At 35.2% G+C, this 24,165-nt stretch overlaps 1 long non-coding RNA gene across 1 annotated transcript in view; it reads left to right on the top strand.

Moving 5' to 3' along the window:
- The window catches only part of LOC132010231 (uncharacterized), an 85,012-nt gene extending 64,265 nt beyond the window's left edge, over positions 1 to 20,747 (top strand). The window contains exon 3 of the long non-coding RNA XR_009402201.1: positions 20,486 to 20,747. This is a non-coding gene — a long non-coding RNA (uncharacterized LOC132010231). The remainder of the gene's footprint in view (positions 1 to 20,485) is intronic.
- The last annotated feature ends 3,418 nt before the right edge of the window (positions 20,748 to 24,165 follow it).

The raw sequence follows: 24,165 nt of genomic DNA, 5'->3' as shown, positions 1-24,165 counted from the left end.
TGCAAATGACATATCAGATAAAGGGCTAGTATCCAAAATCTATAAAGAACTTATCAAACCAACACCCAAAGGACAAATAATTCAATCAAGAAATGGGCAGAGGACATGAACAGACATTTCTGCAAAGAAGACATCCAGATGGCCAACAGACACATGAAAAAGTGCTCCACATCACTCAGCATCAGGGAAATACAATAATACAAATAGCCAGTCAGAATGGCTAAAATTAACAAGTCAGGAATTGGTAGATATTGGCAAGGATGCAGAGAAGGGGGAACCCTCCTACACTGTTGGTGGTAATGCAAGCTGGTGCAACCACTCTGGAAAACAGCATGGAGGTTCCTCAAAAAGTTGAAAATAGAGCTACCCTATGACCCAGCAACTGCACTACAGGGTATTTACCCTAAAGATACAAATGTAGTTATCTGAAGGGGCACATGCACCTGAGTGTTTATAGCAGCAATATCCACAATAGACAAACTATGGATGGAACCTAGATGTCCATCAACAGATGAACAGATAAAGAAGAGGTGGTATATTTATACAATGGAATACTATGCAGCCATCAAAAGAAATGAAATCTTGCCATTTGCGACGACATGTGCTTAGTGAAATAAGTCAATCAGAGAAAGACAACTATCATATGATCTCCCTGATATGAGGAAGTGGAGATGCAATGTGTGGGGTTTGGGGGGTGGGAAAAAATAAATGGAAAAGGATGGTATCAGGAGGGAGACAAAACTAGAAGAGACTCTTAATCTCACAAAAAAACTGAGGGTTGTCAGGAGGATGGGGTATGGAGAGGGTGGTGGGGTTATGGACATTGGGGGAGGTAGGTACTATGGTGAGCACTGTGAAGTATGTAAACCTGGGGATTCACTGCCCTGTACCACTGGGGCTAACAATACATTATATGTTAATTTTTTTAAAAAAAGAACAATAATAAAAATCTCCATTAAAGCTTTAAAAAAAAAGAAAGATAAATTATGAAAATAATCCCACTTAAAACTGAATCAGAAGGAACAAATTACCTAGGAATAAGTTTAATTAAGGAGGTGAAAGATCTTATATTCTGAAAACTATAAAACGTCAATGAAAGGTAACTGAAAATGACACAGATAAACTGAAAGATATACTCATGAATTAGAAGAATTAGTATTGTTAAAATGTCCATCCTACCCAAATCAATTTGTAAATTCAATACAACCACCATCAAAATACCAATGGAATTTTTCACAGAACTAGAACAAATAATCCAAAAATTTGTATGGAACCACAAAAGACCCTAAATAGCCAAAGCAATCTTGAGAAAGAAGAATAAAGTTGGTATCAACTTCCCAGATTTCAAACTATACTACAATGCTATTGTAATCAAAACAGTATGGTACTGGCTAGCAAGAAGTTGTTTTAGGTGAGGTCAAAGAAGTTGCTGCCTGTGTTCTCCTCTAGAATTTTGATGGATTTATGTCTCACATTTTTTCACTGATGGTGGGAATGCAAATTGGCACAGCCGTTCTGGAAAACAGTATGGAATTTCCGCACAAAGTTAAGAATAGAACTACCCAATATCCCAGCAATTGTGGTACTAGGTATTTATCCAAAGAATACAAAAGTAGTGATTTGAAAGGGCACATGCATCCCAATGTTTATAACAGCAATGTCCACAATTACCAACATGTCCACTGATAGATGAATGGATAAAGAAAATGTGATATACACAATGGAGCATTACTCAGCCATCAAAAAGAATGAAATCTTGCCATTTGGAACAACAAGAATGGTGAGTTTATTATGCTAAGCAAGGAAAGTTTCTCAGAGAAAGAAAAATACCATATGATTTCACTCATATGTGGAATTTAAAAAATAAAACAGAGGAATATATAGGAAGGGAGGAAAAATAAGATTAAAAGAGAGAGAGGCAAACCATAAGAGACCCATAACTATAGGAAACAAACTGAGAGTTGCTGGAAGGAAAGTGGGTGGGGAGATGGAGTAATTGGGTGAAGGGCATTAAGAAGGGCACTTGATGGAATGAGCACTGGGTGTTATAGGCACCTGATGAATCACTGAACTCTACCCTGAAACTAGTGATACACTATCTGTTAGTACACTAACTTGAACTTAAATAAAAACAAAACCAAAAATGATATGGTACTGTCACAAAAACAGACACATAGATCAATAGAACAGAACAGAGATCTTAGAAATAAACCCATGCTTATATAATCAATTAACTGACAACAAAGGAGACAAGAATATATAATAGGGAAAAAATAGTGCCTTTAATAAATGGTGTTGAGAGACTGGACAGCTACATACAAACTGGATTACTGTCTTACACCATATACAAAAATAAACTCAAAATGGATTAAAGACTTACTTTTAGAAGAAAACATGAACAGTAAGATCTTTGTCATCAGCCTTAGCAGTATTTTTTGGATCTGTCTCTCAGGCAAGGACAACAAAAGTAAAAGTAAATGGGACTACGTCAAACTGTATGGTTTTTGCACAGTGAAGAAAACCATCAATAAAATGAAAACAGAGCCAACTGAATGAGAGAAGATATTCACAAGTGATATATCCAATAAAGGGGTTAACATTAAATATATGAAGAACTCATTAAATTCAATATAAAAAAGCTCTTATTAATAAATGGGCAAGGGGGGATGCCTGGGTGGCTCAATTAAGCATCTGCCTTCTGCTCAGATCATGATTTCAGGGTCCTGGGATTGAGTCCTATGTCAGGTTCCCTGCTCAGTGGGAGGTCTGCTTCTCAATCTCCCTCTGCCCCTCCCTGCTGCTCGTGATTTCTCTCTCTCTCTTTAATAAATAAGTAAAATCTTTTTTAAAAAAATAGGTAGTGGAGGGCACCTGGGTGGCTCAGTGGGTTAAGCCTTTGCCTTTGGCTCAGGTCATGATCTCAGGGTCCTGGGATCATGACCCGCATGAGGCTCTCTGCTTGTTGGGGAGCCTGCTTTCCTTTCTCTCTCTGCTTGCCTCTCTGTCTACTTGTGATCTCTCTCTGTCAAATAAATAAATAAAATATTTAAAAAAAATAGGTAGTGGATCTGAATAGACATTTTTCCAAAGAAGACATCCAGATGGCCAACACATAAATGAAAAGATGTGCAATATCACCAATTATGATGGAAATGCAAATCTAAACCTCAATCTAATATCACCTCAGACCTGTCAGAATGACTAGTATCAAAAAGACAAGAAATAATAAATGGTGAGGATGTGGAGAAAAGGGAACCCTCATGCACATTTGGTAGGAATGTAAACTTGTATAGCCACCATGCGAAAGAATATGGAGGTTTCTCAAAAAATTAAAAGTAGAACTACCATACAATCCAGAAATTCCAAATCTAGGTATTTATCTGAAGAAAATGAAAAACTAATTTGAAAATACATGTATTCCTATGTTGAATGTAGCATTATTTATAATAGCCAAGATATAGAAACACGCTAAATGTACCTCAATAGATAAATGGATAAAGATGTGGTATATATACACAATGGAATATTACTCAGCCATAAGAAAGAATGAATCTTGCCATTTGCAACAACATGGATGAACTTAATATCATGCTAAGTGAAACAAGTCATATAGGGAGACATAAACTATATATTTCACTTATATGTGAAATCTAAAAAAAATTTTTTTAAATGAACAAACAAAACAAAATGGAAACAGATTCATAGATAGAACAAACTAGTGGTTGCCAGAGGGGTGTGGGTGGTGGATGGGCAAAATAGGTGAGAGTGATTAAGAGGTAACATCTTCCAGTTAGAAAATAAATAAGATACAAAGATATAATGTACAGCATAAGGAATACAGTTAATAATGGGAACTAGTTTTTATGGTGGCAGACAGTACCTAGACTCATTGTGGTGACCATTTCATGTTTCAGATAAATATTGGACCACTACTGTAAGATACTGTTGTAGCCCCTCTTTGGGTTAGCTATATCTTACTATCAATCTTTTAATCTCATTGAACACAGGTTTCAGGACATCAAAGAAAAGAAACAAATGGTTTTTGCTCCCTTTTTTGCCCTATTAAATAAGATATTAAATAATTAAACAAATGATACTCAAAATTTTCCAGCCTGCTGATACAAGTGATTATCATTTTGGACCGTAAACAGATCTAGTTTCTCTTACAATGGGGTACACAGAGTAGTTTTGCTCACAACTGACAACTGAATTCTATTAGTGGAGGAAGAACAATGGGAAATTGAATAGCTGTTCTCCTGTTGGAGATGTCTATATGTTTGTATGTGTAGTCAGAATTTGAAATTTTATGAGAATATTATACCATAATCTTCTTACCTCATTCTTTACTCTGAGGGCCTTATTTTTCTGTATTATCTAATAGAACACTAAAAACAATGAGCACTCTTAATTCTAAGTAGAGGTATAACTACATGTTCTCTTATAACATGTAGTTTATTTTCAGCAAAAGGGGTACAGAGATCCGAGTTAGTTAAAAACAATGGTTACAGTTTATTGAACTCATCTGTTTTCTTAAAAAGATAAAATTGTTACCTGATGGTGTGCAGGCTTTTCTTAAGTTCATCTCAGGAGAATGGCCAGACATAGAGATTTTCGAAAGAGGTCGATGGGTCATTTGGATAAACACCAGAATTGATGACCAATGTTCTGTAATCAAAACCTCAAATCTCCCATAAGTGAACTGTAGCCAACCTTTCATTGATCATTCATAGAATAGGTATGAATCTTTAATCCACAATGCCTTTCATTGTCTTAATGAAGCCACTTTTCTCAGTTCACCTAAATAAAAAGAAAGGGACCAATGAAACATAGGGAAATAGTATTACACACTTAAACCCTTAAACACACACACATACACACACAAACCATACCAAAAAAACAAACAAAACAAAACAAAAAACAAAACTTTTGAAATTATAGCTTAAAAAGATGTGGGGGTGGTAATACATTATTTTAAATGGTCTAATCATAGAATTTTCTCAAAAGGAGAAAAACAAATGTTCAAGTAGCCCTTTTGCTAGACAGTCCCAACAATGAGGTCAGTCAAACCAAGTGGCATTTTTCCTTGGAATTCATTGAGGTATTCAGGTCATTATTGGCTGTGGCATTTGGGAAAATATGGAGGAAGAAACTTGGCTCCCGGAAAGGAGGGAAAAATTATCTCAATGCCCCAGAAGTTCTCTTTCAAACTCCAGATTTGTAATGGGATATTTAGAGTTAGAATTTCCAGTAAAGAAGAGAATGTATCAAAGTTACATATTTTAAAGAAAGTCAAGGAGATGGTTAAACAAAGTTAAAAAAACAACTCTGGAATAAACAGTCTTGGATTGTTGAATGGTCAAATAATCCTACTGAATCATAGGAAAAAATGATGTCATGTCTAAATGTTAAATTGGTGGCGGGTGTCTTGTGCTTATAATTTGATTACACATTTCTTGAGTGCAGGTGTACTGGAGGGATGCCTCTCCCATTAAAAAGATCCATTTATCAAGTTTAACATGATAATTATTTATCATATTTCTTTCTTGGAAGCGGTCTCATTTTTTTTAAATTTTTCTTTCCTTGAAAACATTGAGGATTATTAATATTTATAATCCATCACTTGATCATATATTTCAGGAGCATGCACAATGTGCCTGGCACTGTGTCAGGGAATATATGAACCACAAAACAAGTAAAACGTGGCATCTATATACATGAAACTTAAAATATAATTATAAAAATAGAATTTACACACATACAGACATTAAGCAACAATTGTCTATGTGATGCCAAATGGAAGTATAACATGTTTTCTAGAATTAGAGGGAGCTATATAGCCTAGGATATTTGGGGAAAGACCTCAGAGGAATATTGGGCTTGATTAAGACCTTGAGGAATGGAATGGAGATGGGAGGCATTAAAGAAGAGTGTGAAATGAACTCAGAGGCAGTAAAAACATCAGCGAGTACAAGGAAGTGAATATATCTGCTTGACCATTGGGCTTGAAACATATATATCTGACATTTAGAACATGAGTAATAGAAAAAGTCTGTAGTACAGTGGAATGAGCCCAGATTTTAAGATGAATTCTGATTTTGCCCTATAACCTCAGCTTCTATCTAATATGTATTGAAAAAAACCAGAAATTTTAGTTTTACTTATTTGAAAGTGGCTCCGGACTTATTTTTTATTGAATACTGCTCCTCAGTCTCTATGCATCTCAAAATTGCTTCTACCTCTGATCTAGGACCTTTGTCCCTCTTTCTGCTGCAGGTCACTAACCAGAATTGTTGGGCATCCACTTAAACGGCTATTTATTGCTTATTCTCACCTGGAGAGAATCATGTTGAGCAAGATGCAGTTTATTACCATATACTTTCTCTTTTTCCATAGTTCCATTAGACTAAAAGCTCTACAGGCACAACAGGCTTAAGGCAATGGTCCTCAAATTGGTCAGTACATTAGAATTATCTGGAAACTTTCTAAAATTCCGATATTCAGACCCCTGAGTGAGAATCTTTGTAAGGTGGAATTTAAACATTGGGATTTTTTAAAGCTCCCTGGTAATTACAATGTGTAACCAGGTTTGAGAACTATAGCTCTAAAGCAATCATTTGAGAGATTCCACTAGACAGTAATGACTGTCACACTCCAGTTTCCAAAGAATGAAATTGAGGAAGAGAGACTTGCTGAAAGAGGTTCTGCATCTCAGCTCAGATAAAGCAGGAACCCTTTTAGCAGTTCTTTTTGAGATCTGTCCACCAATATGGGTTTCAGAAAAATCCATTCCCTCCTGTAATTGGTCAATGAGTAGATGTTGAGATGTGTTAGCATGACTTCCAAGAGCAATTATTCTCAGAGATGATACAATCTAAACCCATGAAAGAAGTACAAATATATTCAAAACTGCCTCATAAATTTCTCATGATTGAGTCTACATTTTACAAAATTCTACAAAGGTGAGTTCCTTTCTTCCCTTTCTCTCTCATCCCATGTCTTTTTCAGTTTGTGGCCACTTTTGTACCATTCAAGAGCAGGAAAAAAATTCAATATTGCACTCTACCCATTTAATACCACTCTTTTGGCCATACACAGAGTAGCTGAAGATTGAGGATTATCCCTCAAAAGAATTACATGCTCAAACACTTCAGCTTCTCTGTAAGGATGAGAAGTACTGTTGAATTCTTCTAGATAATGTTTATATTCTAGCTAAATTTCTTAAGATTTCTGAGCCTGTCTTCTTAACTAGAAATAAATAATATTGGTATCAAATTGCAAGATTCTCAGGATATCTCATTTATGAAATACTATATATGAAGCATAGTGGCAATATGGGAGTATTCAAAAGTTGATCATTAGTATTCCAATTTGAAAATGTCATAGGTCAGCTTTTCATGTTAAATAGGAAAATAAGGGACATGTGGGTGGCTCAGTCGGTTACACGTCTGCTTCAGGCTCAGGTCATGATTCTGGGATCGAGTCCCTCATCGGGCTTCCTGCTCAGGAGGAAGTCTGCCTCTGCTTCTGCCTTCTGTTCCCTCCTGCTTGTGCTCCCTCTCTCTCTGCCTCTCTCAATCTAACAAATAAATAAAATCTTTTAAAAATAGGAAAATAAAACAAAAAAAAAGGAAGAAGGAGAGTTGGAAAGAAAAGGAAGAAATAAAATTCATATTATTTAAAAGCCCATTATGTGCCAAACCATATGTTAAGGTCTTTATAAGTATGTTGTCTCATTTATATCTACCCATGCAATAAGTTTTAATATGCTCTTTTTGTAGATGAGAAAATAGAGACCTATGGAGTTTAAGAAAGAGGAAATGACTAAGCCAAGTTTAGAAAATAGATTTTAAGCAACTTTTAATTATGGACTTCTGAGCTACCTTCTTCACCAACTCCTTTAGATGCCTATGGTTTCCACAAAGGCTTCTGACTCTTAATATCTGTCTTTAGGAGAGTGAGAATTTTGAAAAATTATCAGAATTCCTGCACATGTGGATAATGTAGTGTGTGTGTGTGTGTGTGTGTGCATGTGTGTACACACATATATTATTATATATACATGCACTCAAGCAAATGCATGATATCTTGAATATCATACATATATTCAATTTTAATTTTTAATAAATCTATTCCTATTTCTCTGTAAACATCAAGTATTTCTTTTCTCATTGCATATATTCCCTAGTGTGTACTAAACCACATGACCAGTGGCAGACACCAAGTTTTGCTGTAATACTTCAATGTCAGTAACAGTGCCATTCCTCTCTAGACTTATGTGAGATTTTTTTTCTGGAGTAAATATCTAAATGTGAAACTTATGGGCTATGAGGTGAAGCTATACTTTTTTTAAACTGTATTCTGTTCACTAGAATGGTCTACATGTAATCTACTTGTACAAGATGGTTCCTACTATATTTCCATATTGTCTCCAGCATCTGACATTATCTGAAAAACATGCTATTTCACCTCTATTAATTTTAAAATCTAAAGAGAGAGTCCAAAGAAGAATATTTCATAAATCAAATTCAGTTCTTTTAAAAAGCCTGATTGTTGGGCACTTGGGTGGCTCAGTCATTAAGCATCTGCCTTGGGCTCAGGTCATGATCCCAGCGTCCTGGGATCGAGGCCAGGCCAGCATCAGGCTCCCTGCTCAGCAGGAAGCCTGCTTCTCCCTCCCCTACTCCCCACTTATGTTCCCCTCTTTGTGTCTCTCTCTGTCAAATAAATAAATAAAATCTTTAAAAAATAAAAAAATAAAAAAGCGTGGATGTGATCCCTTCAGTATAAGATACTGGAAACAGTACAGAGACATGGTTTGCATCTCCACTAAAGGACATCGTATGTCCTTTATTTGGAGGGATAGTCAGTGTTTTAACTTAATGGAAAGATTTAAAGCTTTCTTTTGTAACCACCGTGAACTGCAAAAAATAATTTCTAAATGAGAGAGTGAAACGAGCACTAGTGCCTGGACTTCTGGTTGGCCTGCCAAAGACAAAATGAGGACACTAGAGTTTCACATTACACATGGGCCTGAAAAGGCTGTAAGGCTACAGTGGCAAATGGATAGTCCTATGACCTCACAGAACCTACAAGACAGTGGAAAAGACAGAAAGCAAACAACAATTACAAAAGACATTTGTAAGTCTGAGATTTAAATAGTTTTACTGAAATGAGCTTTTGCATCATCTGAATGTCAGAGCCTGGTTACATGGAATCTGTAGTTCATGGGTTCTTATCACCCAATTTAGAAGCCTTTCTCAATACCCCTGTCTGCAAGAAAGATGAAGTACCTTGCTTGCATAAGATACTTTCCAATTCACAATATATCCAGGCTCTTGTTCTTTTTATTTAAGCAACAGTCTCTTAATTTTAATTTGTCTTGCATGTCCAGATCCATCTTTACGGCCAGAACATTATTCAAAGATTAATGGTCTTGAAAGAATAATGCTCTTCACACTAGATTTCTAAGGAGCTGTTCAATCTCTTTGCTAATTTGGCAGTAAGAGTGATGAGCTGAAACAAAAGTAACCTTGACAGGAATTGTCTTCATCTATTATTTTTCCTATATCCCAAGAGAATCTGGTGGGCTCCTAAACTTGCCCTTTGAGCTAAATAGTTGGAAAGTACTTTGACTCCTGGCAACTTACCGAGTAGTCTGATAAATGTGACTTAGCTACCTTAGTTTTGGTTTGTGGGAAACAGCAGAATTTTCTATGGTTATTTTGTGCACTCTTAGAGAAGGGAATTATTTTCTTTCATATGTGTGGGCTCAGTAGACAGGAAAGATTGTGAAGGAAAAATTATATGGTAGCAACATATCTGACTGACTCCTGGGATTTCAAGTATGACAAGTAGTGCTTTTCTCTCCACATTATCAATTTCATGGTGTTTAGAAGTAACTGCTGGGGTTTCTTTTAAGTCTATTAGAAAATATTGGTGTCTAACTTACTGTTGATATGACACATGGAATAAATTTTAGCAGAAGGGCTGCTCACTTCCTACATGATATGTAAGTTATTATCTGTGTTAAATGAGAAAAATATTGTGCTTTTATTTTACTTTGTGGAATTGAAAGTCTGCAACAAAGGGTATATGAAGATTAAGGGAACTCTAGCATTTTCTTTTCTTTTTTACAGTCATCTTTACACTAATACACTTATAAATAAATTATGTAGTTCAGAGGGTCCTCTAATAATACTATTCCCTGGACACTTACTTTATTCAATTGCTCATTAATTTATACATTTAACAAATATTTATTAAGTACTTACTATGTGATGAATACTCGCCAAATATTGAAGCTATAATATCAAGACTTAATCCCTAATCAGTGGGAAAGACAAAACCTAAACAAAAAACAAGTATATAGTCATAAAATGTTCTGAATTCTATAATAAAGAAATGGAACTCTGGGAGAACACAATGAGAATTAGGCTAAGGGACAGGAAAACAGAAAAAAATGAAGTTTAAGCTGAAAAATGAGGTTTAAGATGAAGAGTTAGGCATGGGGATAGAGACAAGAGAAGTAATTTATAAGCAATGGAAATAGCCTTTGGGAAGGTCACAACCAAAACAAAGACTGTAGTATATTCAAGGAACTAAAATGAGTCCTGGTTTCCTTGACCTGATGTGTTCAAATAAGAGGTTGTAAGCAGTGGCCATAATATGGAAGTCTTTTTAAGGTTATATTTAGGACCTCAGGATTTATTGTAAGATAAATCTTATCCTATCCTAAATAGTACTATCCTCACTTAACGGATAAAAAAATTGGCCTGGAGAGGATAAATATGCTCCTATTTATCCAGAAAATAATTAATCAAGTTAGGTTTTTAAACAAGTAGTATTTGCCTCCAAAATCCATGACTTTTACCCTTTACTGTATGGCCTCTTTTCTAATCTACATGGGTGGTCTTATCTTGACAAAGTGTTATCTCAGAGAAACTTTAATACAACATTTATAAATTATTTTTAAAGATTAAATATATATTATTGTCTCTCAAGAAAATCCCAGAGTGACAGGAGTTTCTAATCACAATTCAAGGTAAAGCTTTAGATCTCTTTTCCCACCTCTTTTCATTTACAGTAACCCCCATGCTTATTAAGTCATTTGCCAACTCTCTTCCTTCCATGCTTTAAACATAAATGCTCTAAGCCATGTCTGTATAAGCATTCACACTTCATTTCCTCGTGCTTATTGTAATATTCATTTTTTTTCTTTCTAGTAATTCTCTGTACACTCCAATGTGAATTCAGCCATCATCTACAGATTTTTCAGTTCTTTCATGTCTCTTTCCACCAATTGGCAAGGCAATTAGCTAAATGGGAAACCTCCTGACAATTCCCTGTGGAAAGACATAAACACCAAGATGATCTTGGCTGAGAAGAATACAGACATATCTCAGACCTTATAACCTCATAAATTAGGTGTATGTGTGGGGTGTAACTGAGACTCCAGTGTCTTAGAAAGAGGTTTGTGTCTCTGCAAAAACAAAACACCAAGATGCGCCTGGCTGGCTCAGTTAGTAGAGCATGCAACTCTTGACCCCAGGTTGTTAAGTTCAATAACTGTGTTGGGCATTGAGCTTGCTTAAAACAAAAATAAAACCTCCACTAATTCTATGTACTGTGGGATGGGAATCACATAGGATATCTGGCTAGCCATTAAAGTAAATCTATTGGTATGGGGAAAAATTTGGCTTGCTACATGCAGCTCTGGGAAAAGGAAGATATTTCCTTAATGTCACTGCCACAGAAAGAAATTGCAAGCCATTTCTACTTTCACCTAAATAGAAAAAGGCTTCTTCTGAAATTTCTTAACAGATAAGTTTTAATTTGCCAAAATTATTATCACCAATTACCTGGAGAAAAACTCCTTATAGGATCATTTACTCTCTCACTTATACCTATTGATAAAAGCAGGTAATGGAGCTATTTAAGGAAACCTGATGACTTCTGGGAAGATGGTGGCATCAAGAAAGAATGGAAGTATAATTAATGGCAGAAAAAGAAGAAAACTCGAAGCAAAATCTTAATCTTATTAAGAATATAAATTATAGCACACATATGTAAAGAGTTTTTGGAACAAAAACAAATAAACTTAAAAATTAGAGAAATTGAAAATAAAGAGGTTACCACTGAAAATTAGGTTTTATAATTAGAAAAATACATCAAAAAGTACTAAGAAAGGAAAATAATAAATGAAAACACAAGATATATGAAGAAGAAAAAATATATGTGATAAAAGTGGTAATCATAGAAATATTAGAATGTAAACTATATGGGGACATAAATCTTGTACTTTTTTATCCTTGCCAATATCTTCAATGGTGCTAAACCCATAGTGGGTCCTCAAAGAACAAATGAAGGAATAAATGAATACAAGAAAATTTACCTAGAGTGAGGATTTAAAAGGTACACTTATAGATGAGGTAAAGCCATTTTTCCCTGCTCCTCTCTGGCAAGTACAACTGTAAACCTTGGAAATGGTATAAGGCATCAAGAAAAGAGAATTATAAAAGATAAAGAGAGGATGATGAGCTGGCTTGGAGGGCAAGGAACTGGTAGAACTGCACAATGGCAGGAAGTCTTGCATACTTCCATCCAACACAGGAAGGTCACCCAAAACAAATATTTTCAGATACCTAATCTAGCAAAAGAAGGCAGCTGAGACAAGCTCTTCCTTTCCACAGATTGAACAGAAATCTCCCTGACAACATCAGGGGAGTGAGACTCCTTAGGTAAGGACCGGGAACCCAAGCTAAAATAAGCAGTCTGTGGAAGTATTCTCTCTCCTTGAAGAGCCTGAGTCTGCTTTCCACACAGTAGATATGAAGTGAAATCGGTAAAAGAGACAGCTGAGTTTGGAAAGCTCATTGCCTCAGACACCTGAGAATCTCCTATCCCTGGACAGAGATATCAGACAACCAGGAGGTATCAGACCTTCCTCACTGAAAGATGTTCAGCAGCTCACCATAGGACCCCCTTCTCTCCCTAAGGCAACACTAGTAGGAACAACAGGTACCCCCAGATCACCAGGTAAACCAAACAGACTAAACTAAAACCAAAAGCCTCTAAAAATAAAACTACCATTTGAGACAGTCCGTAAAGTAGGCCAAACCTCATGTGATAAATCTGAACAGGTACTGCTTGGAAAGTAAAAGATTTAAATAAGATCCAGTGTCCCCTAACAACAGACAAAAATGTTAACAATATAATAGAAAATCATCCACCATATTAAGACTCAGAAAATCAAAACTTGAATGAAAAAAGATAATCAACTAATACCAAAAAACAAAGATGAATCTAATGTTGGGATTTATCTGACAAAGATTATAAAGAAATTTCATTAAAATGCTCCAGCAACTAGTTCTAAACTCTCTTGCAACAAATGAAACAATAGTTTCAAATATTAGTTAAGAAATAGAAATTATTTAAAAAATCAAGTGAAAATTGTGAAGCTGAAATGCAATAACAAATAAATACTCACTGAATGGATTCAATAGTACAGTGATGATGACAGAGGATACGATCAGTGAATTTAAAGATAAAACAGTAGATTGACAGGTTCTTTATCTAATCTGAACAATAGAAAGAAAATAGACCAAAAGAAATTAACAGAGGTTCAGGGATCCGGGAGTGGGGGGTATAATAACAAAAATCAACATGGATATCATTTGGTATTCCAAAATAAGAAGGAAAAGAAAATGTGAATGAAAGAGTATTTGAAGAAATAAGGTCTGGGGGGGGTGCCTGGATGGCTCAGTCAATCGAATATCTGTCTGACTTTTGTTTTGACTCAGGTCATCATCTCAGGTTGGTGAGATCAAGCCTTGAATCAGGCTCAGTGCTCAAGGGGGGAGTCGTTTGTGAATTCTCTCCCTCTGCCCCTCCCCTCACTCTCTCTCTCTATCTTTCCGTCTCTCAAGTAAATAAATCCTTAAAAAAAAAAAAAAAGAAAGGAAGGAGGAAATAGTGTCAAAATTTTCCACATTTGGTGGAAGCCATACACCTACAGATCCAAGAAGCTGAGCAATGCCCCCAAACAGTATAAAGTCCATGGAATCCACACTAAGACATATCATAAACTTTTGAAAATTAATAGTAAGAAAATATCCTGGAAGCCACCAGATAGAAACTACACATTATCTATAGAAGAGTCAAAGAATTTTTCATTGAAAATCCCAAAGGCCATAAATATGTGGCACAATATTTTTCAAGTACTAGGAGAAAATAAGCATCAATCATAAATTCTGTATCTGTGGAATTGTTCAGGAATTAAAAGAAAATAAAAAACATTCTCAAGTGAAAAGAAACTAAAAAAAAAATTTCACTAGGAAACCTACTTTTTAAGATTAGCTAAAGGAAGTTCTTCAAACAGAAGAGGGAAGGAAGGAAGGAAGGGTGGGAGGAAAGGAGGTAAAGAAAGAGACAAAGAGAGAAAGAAAAGAGAGAAAAGGAAAGAGGGAAAGGAAGGAAGAGGAAGAAAAGAAGGAAGACAAAGGAAGGAAGGAAGACAAAGAAAGAGGGAACGTGGCTGAAGGAACCGTGGTTTTTTTTTTTTCCAGTAAGCATAATTCCTTGAAGAATCATCCAAGTTATTATTTATATCAATTGTCCTTTCCTATTATATTTCTGAGCAGTATTTTGTGGTATGTATATACTACCATTTGTTTTACCACTTACCTGTAGAAATGAGGTTGGATTGGTGATTACCAGGTTTAGGGTTGGAGAAGAGAGCTAGTGCAAGAGGGAAGAAAGATGCTTATAAAAAAGCCACAGGATTCTTGTGGTATTAAAACTCTTTAGAATCTTAAATAAGGTGTTGAATATATGAATTAACACTCATAACTTCATTGTTTAGAACTTAATACACACAAACAAGCATATATATATATATATATATATATATATATATATATATACACAAATGAGTAGGAGTAAAACTGAGAAAGCTGAATACAATTGGTGGATTTTATTAATGGTAATATGCTGCTTGTAATATTATACTACCGTTTTGCAAAATGTACCATTGGAGGAAATGTGGCAAAGTGTGCATTGATCTTTCTGTATAGTCACTGAATTTCAATCTATAATTATCTTAGAAAACCCTTAATTAAATGAAAAAATAAACTACTGTGCTAGCCACCATCCAAGTTGGCTTCCACTGAGTCTGCCCCTGGTATCTACCCCTCATGTAGGTCATAAAAGACATTGCAGCTTCCACCTTACTTTCTTCTGGATCATGCACTTTGGGGAAGCTACCCATCTAGCATCAGGTTTCCCCTCTAAAAAGATGAAAAATTTTAAAAAGAGCTATAAATTTATTAATACTTATATTATTTATATTTTATATATTTACATAATATAATACTTATATTTATTGATCATAAATATTATCATAAATATTCTTATATTCATATATATGATATGTATCATATATAAATATTCTTATATTCATAAATATCATAAATATTCTTGTCTTTCTCCAAGATACCCTTTATTTTCATCTCATAAGAATACAAATATTACACACCCTTTCTCTCCATGTATTCGATCACTGCAGCAATTACCTGAGAAAGCACTCTAACCAAGAAAATTATGTGTGAACTCTAGATAGAACAAGTGTTTAAAGAAGACAATTGTGAGCAATAAATGGTAATAGTCATAGTAAAATCTGAATAGTTCATTTAATATAATTGAAAATTATATGTAATAAGCAAGAACTATGCCATAAAACTGACATTTTGTCAGGGAAAAATGCATTAACATGGAAGCAAAATACTACTTCAGCAAACTCGGGAGTTGGAAGACAGGTTTATTTTGAAAATACAACCATCCTACAGGTCTGGTTTCTGTGAGGATGATGGGCAGAATTAGCCAAACAAATATAGTGAGTGGGAACATTATTAATTTTTGATACACTCTATAGCGATAACTATTACAAATAAGTTATTTAAAATAAGAAACAGTCACTAGTCATACTTACCAAGTCAGAGAGAGAGAGAAAAATATTTGGAAAAAAACCCACGAGAAGTTACTTGCTTTAGATTTTATAACAATACAGAGATAAATGGCCATCTGGCTCCAAAGCCCATGTAGTTCTACACTATTATTTGGTTTTCCTCTATGATCCTAACAAATCTATACTGAAGACATTTCAAGTTAACACATCTGCCTTATGTTTCATCATTTCTAACGTCAGAGAACAAAGCAAATATTGTTAACAACTCACCCTCATAGCTTTAATTGGCACTGTAAAATATCAGGAATAGCAACAAAAATGAATGAAAAGGGAACAGAAATTACATTATATTTATGTATGGCACTAGTCATTGACCAAAGGAGAAATGCATTAAATATGAGAAAGGGAGAGAGAGGATATGTTTCTTAAAACATCATGTTCCAATGGTATTTCTAGCCCTGGTTAGTAAGAACCACTGCCACAAATGAACTTGGAGATCTGAGGACCTATTTATGGGGAGAGTAAAGTAGGTTGGCAAAGAATTTTTGAGGGAAAAAATTTTTTAATTAAAATTATATTTTTTGGAAGAATGTATTCCTCTTTCAGGAGACTGGTGCCTCTTTGGGGGATGTTTTTAAATATTCTGAGGCAGAAGAATTCCTTTATTTCAGACAGTGAAGTATCAGTCCTCTTTATAACAGTGCCAAATGCTGTGAATGAGGTTTCAAGAAAGAGATAAGACTTGAAATAGAAGCTTTTGAACCAAGAAGAAGCACCATCACTTAATATTACAACTGAAGCTACAGGTACAAGAGGCCCTGAATTATTTCTGTCCTGCATTGTGTGTGTATATCACTTTGAAGTTTCTAAGAGAAAAGTCTCATATGGAGATTTGGATGTTCCCATTCCCAAAGATTTAGAACATTTTTTTTTTTTTTAAATGGCAAGTTCTGAGCACAAATACCTACCTATTGAAATAGCTAGAGGCACTGGATAACGGGAAAAGATGAAAGACCTAATTCAAATGGTTGGGCCAAATAATGACTAAGGAGAAATAATAACCATCTGCAAATATTTGAGGGAAATATGGAGCAAGAAGGGGAGAGGAATTTCTTTAAGTTATCCAAAGAGGTATAACTAAGAGAAACAGGATTAAATTGAGCAAAGAAAAATGTAGGCAGAGCATGAGGAGGAAAATGACCATGTAATGGGATCTGTCAGTCTGTGGAATAGTCATTCACAGGAAGTGGTGGAAACCCCATCACTTGAATCATTTTCAGCTAAGTGGAAAAATTGCTCTATTAAAGAAGACTATTCCACCCTGGAAGAAGAGGGACTTGATGAGCACTGTGTCTTTTTCATCTTTAATTTCAATAATTTTAGAAAAGAAAGAAAGAAGAGGAAAACTAAGAGAGCAACCTGGTAGAATAACTAGAAAAAAATTTTTTTTTAAATTTAGAAATCACAGAGTAGCAGTGATGAGCAAAATGAACAAATGAGAGAGAAATCCCATTAAAAGACACCGATTTGGGGGCACCTGGGTGGCTCAGTCAGTTAACTGTCAGGTTGCAATCTTGGAGTCCTGGAATGGAGGCCTGTGTCAGGCTCCCTGCTCAGCAGGGAGTCTGCTTCTCCCTCTACCCTCCCCCCACTAATGTTTGCTCTTTCTCATTCTCAATTAAATAAGTAAAATCTTTAAGAAAACATACTAATTTCAATAATTATGGAAAAAATTTAAAACAAGGCTAAAGATGAAATGACTTCAAAGAGAGGTTGGATATTTATTTAGGGGCTTTTGTTGTCTATCCACAATAAAATATTAAATTCGTTACTGCAGCTTTTATTGCAGTATACTTTGAAATATGGGATTGTGATACCTCCAACTTTGTTCTTTCTTCATGCAAAGAAAAATGCAGGCAGAGCATGAGGAGGAAAATGACCATGTAATGGGATCTGTCAGTCTGTGGAATGGTCATTCACAGGAAGTGGTGGAAACCCCATCACTTGAATCATTTCAAGTGAAATGATTTGGTTTGGTTATTTGGGGTCTTTGTGGTTCCCTACAAATTTTAGGATTACTTGTTCTAGGTGTGTGAAAAACACTGTTGGTGTTTTGATAGTGATTGTATTAAATCTGTAGATTGCTTAGGGTAGTGTGAACTTTTTAATAACATTAATTCTTCCAATTGATGAGCATGGTATATCTCTCCATTTGTCTGCATCATCTTTAATCTCTTTCAACTATACCTTATATTTTTCAGAGTACAGTCTTTCACCTCCTTAGTTATATTTACTTCTAGGTATTTTATTGTTTGGAGTAATTATACATGGGGTTGTCTTCTAATTTCCCTTTCTGCTACTTTGTTACCAGTGCATAGAAATGCAATAGATTTCTGTGTATTAATTTCATATCCCAAAACATTAACAAAATAATTTATTCTAAAATGTTTCTGGTAGAGTCTTTAGGGTTTTCTGTAAATGGCATTATGTCCTCTGCAAATAGGGACCCCTTTATTTATTCTTTACCAACTTGGATGCCTTTTCTTTTTCTCATCTGATTGCTGCAGCTAGGATTTCCAGTACTATGTTGAATAAAAGTGGTGAGAGTGAACCACCTTGTCTTGTTCCTGATCTTAGAGAAAAGCCTTTGAATTTTCACCAGTATTAAGTTAGTTGTGCTATATATATATATACATATAGATATATGTATATATATGGCTATTTTTAGGCTGAAGGATGTTCCCTCTAAATCCATTTTGTTGAGATTTTTATTATGAATGGATGTTGAATATTGGCAAATGCCTTTTCTGCATCTTTTGAGATGATCCTATGGTTTTTATTCTTCCTCTTATTAATGTGATGTATCACACTGGTTGATTTGCAAATACTCAACCATCCTTGCATCCCGGAATTAAATACCACTTGATTGTAGTGAATAACGCTTTTAAGGTACTGTTGAATTTGGTTTCCTAATATTTTGTTGAAGACTCTTACATCTATTCTTCAGAATACTGGCTTGTAGTTTTCTTTTTTGGAGTGTCTTTAGTTCCAGGGTAATTCTGCCCTCATTGAATAAATTTGGTAGGGTACTTCCTCTTCTATTTTTTGGAAAAGACTGAGAAGAATAGGTATTAACTCTTCTTTAAATGTTTGATAGAACTCACCTGTGATGCCATCTGGTCCTGGCTTTTGTTTGTTGGGAGGTTTTGATTACTGATCCAATTTTGGTAGTAGTTAATAAGTATGCTCAAATTTTCTATTTTCTTTAGTTTTGGAAGATTGTGTGTTTCTAGGAATTTACCCATTTCTTCTAGGTTGCCCAATTTGTTAGCATGTAATTTTTCATAGTATTCTCAGATAATCCTTTTTATTTTTGTGGTATCATTGTTATTTCCCTTTCATTTATGATATATTTGAGTTTTCTTTCTTTTTTGTTTATCAATCTGGCTAAAGGTTTGTTAATTTTATTTCTCTTTTCAAAGAAATACCTCTCTGACAAACATCTTAAAATTGGTCAAGAAATTTTCTTCATGTATACCTTAGGAGTTTTTCAACTATTGCTTCTGTGCTGTGCATCAGGTTGAGTCATTTAGTGTACTGGCCTTTTATGGGTAAAGACTTGGTTTCCTATAGCCCTCTGGCTTTCCTGAAATTAAGCCCCACTGACTTTCATAGCAAGAAGTTATGGAGACTTGTATTCCTATACAGGTCTCCAAGGCCAGGAGTGCCTGCTGTGGAATCTGATATCCTTGCTCCTCCATGTTTGTGATGTCCCTCCCACTTGTGGTTAGTTGCACCAGGGGTTGGTTCCTGACTGCATGTCCACCCCTATATCTTTTTCTATGTGGCCTTCTCTTTATGACTAGCTTTTGAAAGATGTGTTCCCACTAATTTTAAGAGTTTGTTGCATAGAAGCTGCTTCAGTAATTTTTCAGACAAGATGAGCTCAGCATCCTCCTATTCCACCATTTTCCCTGATCTCTTCTAGGTTCACCATATCTTAGTGTCATGAAGGAATGAATACAATCTTTTTTCATTTTTCAGATTAAATTAGTACTGGGGTATCATCAGGAATCCAAAATAACAAGTGTTTATTGTGTACTTATTCTATGCCAGGTACTGTGCTGAATCCTTAAAATTCACTGCTTCTTTGATCTATTTCAAAATCCTATGAATTGAGTAGTTTTCCACATTATAGAGATTATCAAATTAAGGCTAAGTGATTATTATAATCTATCCAAGATGAAACAAGAAGAAAGTAATGGAGCTATAATTGAGCACACATTGCTAGGGACTGAATTTTGTCCCCTTAAATCCATATATTGAGGCCCTAATTCTTAATATGGCTATATTTGGAGATAATTAAGGTTATACACATAATTAAGGTTAAATAAGGTCATAAGGGAAGGCCCTAATCTGTTAGGATTTGAATTCTTATAAGAAAAGAGAAAGACACTAGGTGTATCTCTATCATCTCTAGCTCTAGCTCTATTTCTAGCTCTAACTCTAGCTCTCTCATTACAGAGAGGAAATGCCATATGAGAACACAATGAGAAGAGTCCATCTACAAGCCAGGAAGAGAGGCCTCCCCAGAAACCAATCCTAAGAGCATCCTGATCTTGGACTTTCAGCTTATAGGGCCATAAGAAAATAAACTTCTGGTTTAAACAACCCAGCCTGTGGTATTTTGTTATGGCAGACTGAACAGAATCACTCCATAGCCCTTTGTTTAAACCCCTCCTCTGTTTTATGAATTCTTATTCACTAAGTCTCTGCAGGCATGTTATTGTTTAAGAAAGTAAAAGTCAAAGTACAAAAAATTTTAATTTAAATATTAGTTTCCATTCAAAATATCTTTTTAAAAGATTTTTAAAAATTTATTCATTTGGGAGAGGGAACAGAGAGACAGAGAGCACAAGCAGGGGCAGAGGCAGTGGGAAAGGAACATGCAGGCTCCTCACTTGGCTGAGAGCCCAACATGGAGCTCTATCCCAGACCTGGAGATCACAACCTGAGCCAAAGTCAGATGCTTAAACATCTGAGCCACCCAGGCACCCCTCCACTCAACACATCTTTTTCTGTTTAGCAATTGCATGAATAATCCTTTTCCCTTTCTTTGAACCTCTATCAGTGTATGGATGATTATCCAATTTTATAAATATAAAAAAGTGTACTGGGGAATCACAGGCATAGCTACTGAGAAATAATGACCTGAAAGAAGGAAACAATGACAGTGATAATGTCAGAATAAACACTTTAAAAGAGAATGGTTTTGAATAACAAATTGTAAAAGACCATTGGGAAAAATTGATAAAGTTTCCATATATCTTTGTAACAATGACCCTTTATGTTCTATAAAATGTCAAATGTAAAATAAAGGATGTTATAACATTATACCAAATGCTTCTTCTGTCTGATTTCTCCACAAAAAAAGAGAATTTGATTTATACTTTATTTCTTCCCATTCTTAGTACATAATTGAAGTATGTTTGCTATAATAACCCAATTACAGTAATTGGTTTAATAAATATATTTTTATAATTTTTAGTTCTAGCTTTCAATATAAAGTTCAACAAACCTTTTGTTCACTATGAAATGTGAAAATCTGGTCTCTATAGGAATAAATTCACTTTAAGTAGACTTTTGGCAGAAATAAGTTATAAATTTTATAAAACTCAAATAACAAAAGTTATTTCATTTATAGTTTTCCACTTACTTCTTGGACAATAAATAGAAACCTCTGGTATATTGCCTGTATTTTTATTTCTGAGAAGCAGAGTTAATAATCGATCTTCATCTTTCCCTTTCTGGTTTCTGTCACTATAACAGTGATAACAGCCAACGAAAAATATTGTTGTGTGTTTAAGCCCTAAATTAAAATCAAATTTCTATTTTTGGTTTGATTTTGACTGACTTCTTTGATGAAAATCCAGGCTATAAAGATATGCTCTGTGTTCTCCAGTAGGACAGTAGTTCAGGCTAAAGATGAATCCAACAAATTCAGAGGAAAAAACTCCAAGAACAAATTAGAATGCTATCTGGGAGTAGATAAATCATCATTATTAGAAAGCATGCATTAAACGTGCATTTATGTAATAAATATATATTCATGATGACAAATAGAATAAATGTTAATATCCTGGGAAAATGCTGTTTTGGCCAGTTTCCCAATTCAATTTAGTATCTTGACTTCTTGAAACACCTCATTAAGACTCCACAAGGTTGTGGCACCTGGGTGGCTCAGTGGGTTAAAGCCTCTGCCTTCAGCTCGGCTCATGATCCCAGGGTCCTGGAATCGAGCCCCGCATTGGGCTCTCTGCTCCGTGGAGGGCCTGCTTTCTCCTCTCTCTCTGCCTGCCTCCCTGCTCACTTGTGATCTCTCTCTCTGTCAAGTGAATAAATAAAATCTTAAAAAAAAAAAGAAAAGACTCCACAAGTGCACCTTTCCTGAGAAGCTGTTGCCTTTCAACCATCAGTCTGAAGCAAGACACCTAACAGTCTGATATATCCTTTCCATTTTTGAGGACAATTCTGTCCATACTAAGCGATTTGTGACTACTTCTGAAAAATTTAATTTTTTCTCCTGTATTTTTTCCTGGCACTATGTTGAAAGGGTGATTTAAACATTGTGATTTATGTGTCATTTAAAGTAAAGGCAGTCAGTTTCTTTTTCTTTCTCAAAGAGGTGTGATTTGGCTGCCATCTGGCTAAAATAAGTAGTTATTTCCTGTTTGGTGACAAGACAAAAAGAAAAAAGAAGTGATGAGGACCAGAAAATCAACTCTGAACAGCAGGTTTGGGAAACCATTTGTGTCTCAGCATGAGTTTTGATGTCAAACAGACCTGAGTTCTGGTTCTGAATCTTCTTGTCAGTGTACAAATTTGACCAAGTATGTAAATATGTAAAGCTTCAGCTTCATCACTAGTAAAATCAAAACAATAATAGATTTGTTGTAAGATTGAAAGTATAATATGTATAGAGTGGTAAGCACAGAATTCCTTGTGGCAGGGAAGTAAATAAAATGATAGATTATTATTTTCATCAAAATATTTTAAAATAAATAATAAAAGTTGTTTGTTTGTTTTTTGGGAGAGAGAGAGCAAGTGAGGAGAGGGGCAGAAAGAGAGGGGGAGAGACAATTTTAGGAGTTTAAGCAGGATCTAGACTCAGTGTGGAGCCCACTGCAGGCTTGCTCTTACAACCCTGAGATCATGACCTGAGCCAAAATCAAGACTCAGAGACTCAGTCAACTGAGCCACCCAGGTGCCCCAGTAATTTATTTTTTAAATAACTCATATCTTATCAAGGAGCACATACATACATCTTATCAAAGCCTCCAACTTATTCACCACTTCTTAATTATTTGTTCCAATTTATATGAGTCCTCAGTATGGGAAACTAATGTGGTGACCTACAGAGTATCCAAATGGTTTGGGTTTCTTGGAGCTATATTTTAAGAGAGAATTGGAAAGTTAACATAGCTTGAATCAAGACCAAATGGATTTCATTTTTTCTATTTCATATGAATGCAAACTGGTCTTAGTATACTTTTTGGACAATGGTGGAAAATAACACATTTGTCATATCAATGGCTACAAACCATATACCTGAGTCTATGCTAATCTGCTCTAGCACACCTGCATAGAAACTGCAATTGGGGCTACAGTTTTCTTGAGTTTGCAATAGTGTACCACTATCCAACAGGATCTAAAATGTTCATGGGGACAAGTCTGGTAAATTAAATGATAGGAACAACCATCTCTGCCCCTTTTAGGTCTTAATCTCTGTCATTCTTTCTGAATTCAGTATTATTATTTTTTTTTACCATTTTGACTAGGTATAAGATAGGCAATTTCAATGATTTCCACTTATCCTCCCTTACTATCAGCATTTATTCCACAGGCCAAGGAACAAGTGTGGGAGTGTACCAATTACCAATTATATGTTTTGTTTCAGATATCTGGGTATCAATGTCAATTCACACCCTATATCCAAGAGCCCTTAAAATGTCTGGATATTCTTTTTTCCTCAGTGTATCATTAACTAAATAAATGGTGATAGGTTCCTTTGGGGAAAGAATCGAGGGAACTATTACCATACACATTTACCATGGAGTTATAGAGTCATTCCTTCTGTGGACTCAGCATCTCCTTTAGTCAGTAGGTTCAAGAGCCTGAGACTTGGCTTAGGTCTGGAAACTGGG

Source organism: Mustela nigripes, chromosome 2 (genome assembly GCF_022355385.1).
Source record: "Mustela nigripes isolate SB6536 chromosome 2, MUSNIG.SB6536, whole genome shotgun sequence".
In the NCBI taxonomy this organism is placed as follows: domain Eukaryota; kingdom Metazoa; phylum Chordata; class Mammalia; order Carnivora; family Mustelidae; genus Mustela; species Mustela nigripes.
Note: the sequence above shows the minus strand (reverse complement) of the source record. Positions and strands in the feature narration are given on the sequence as shown.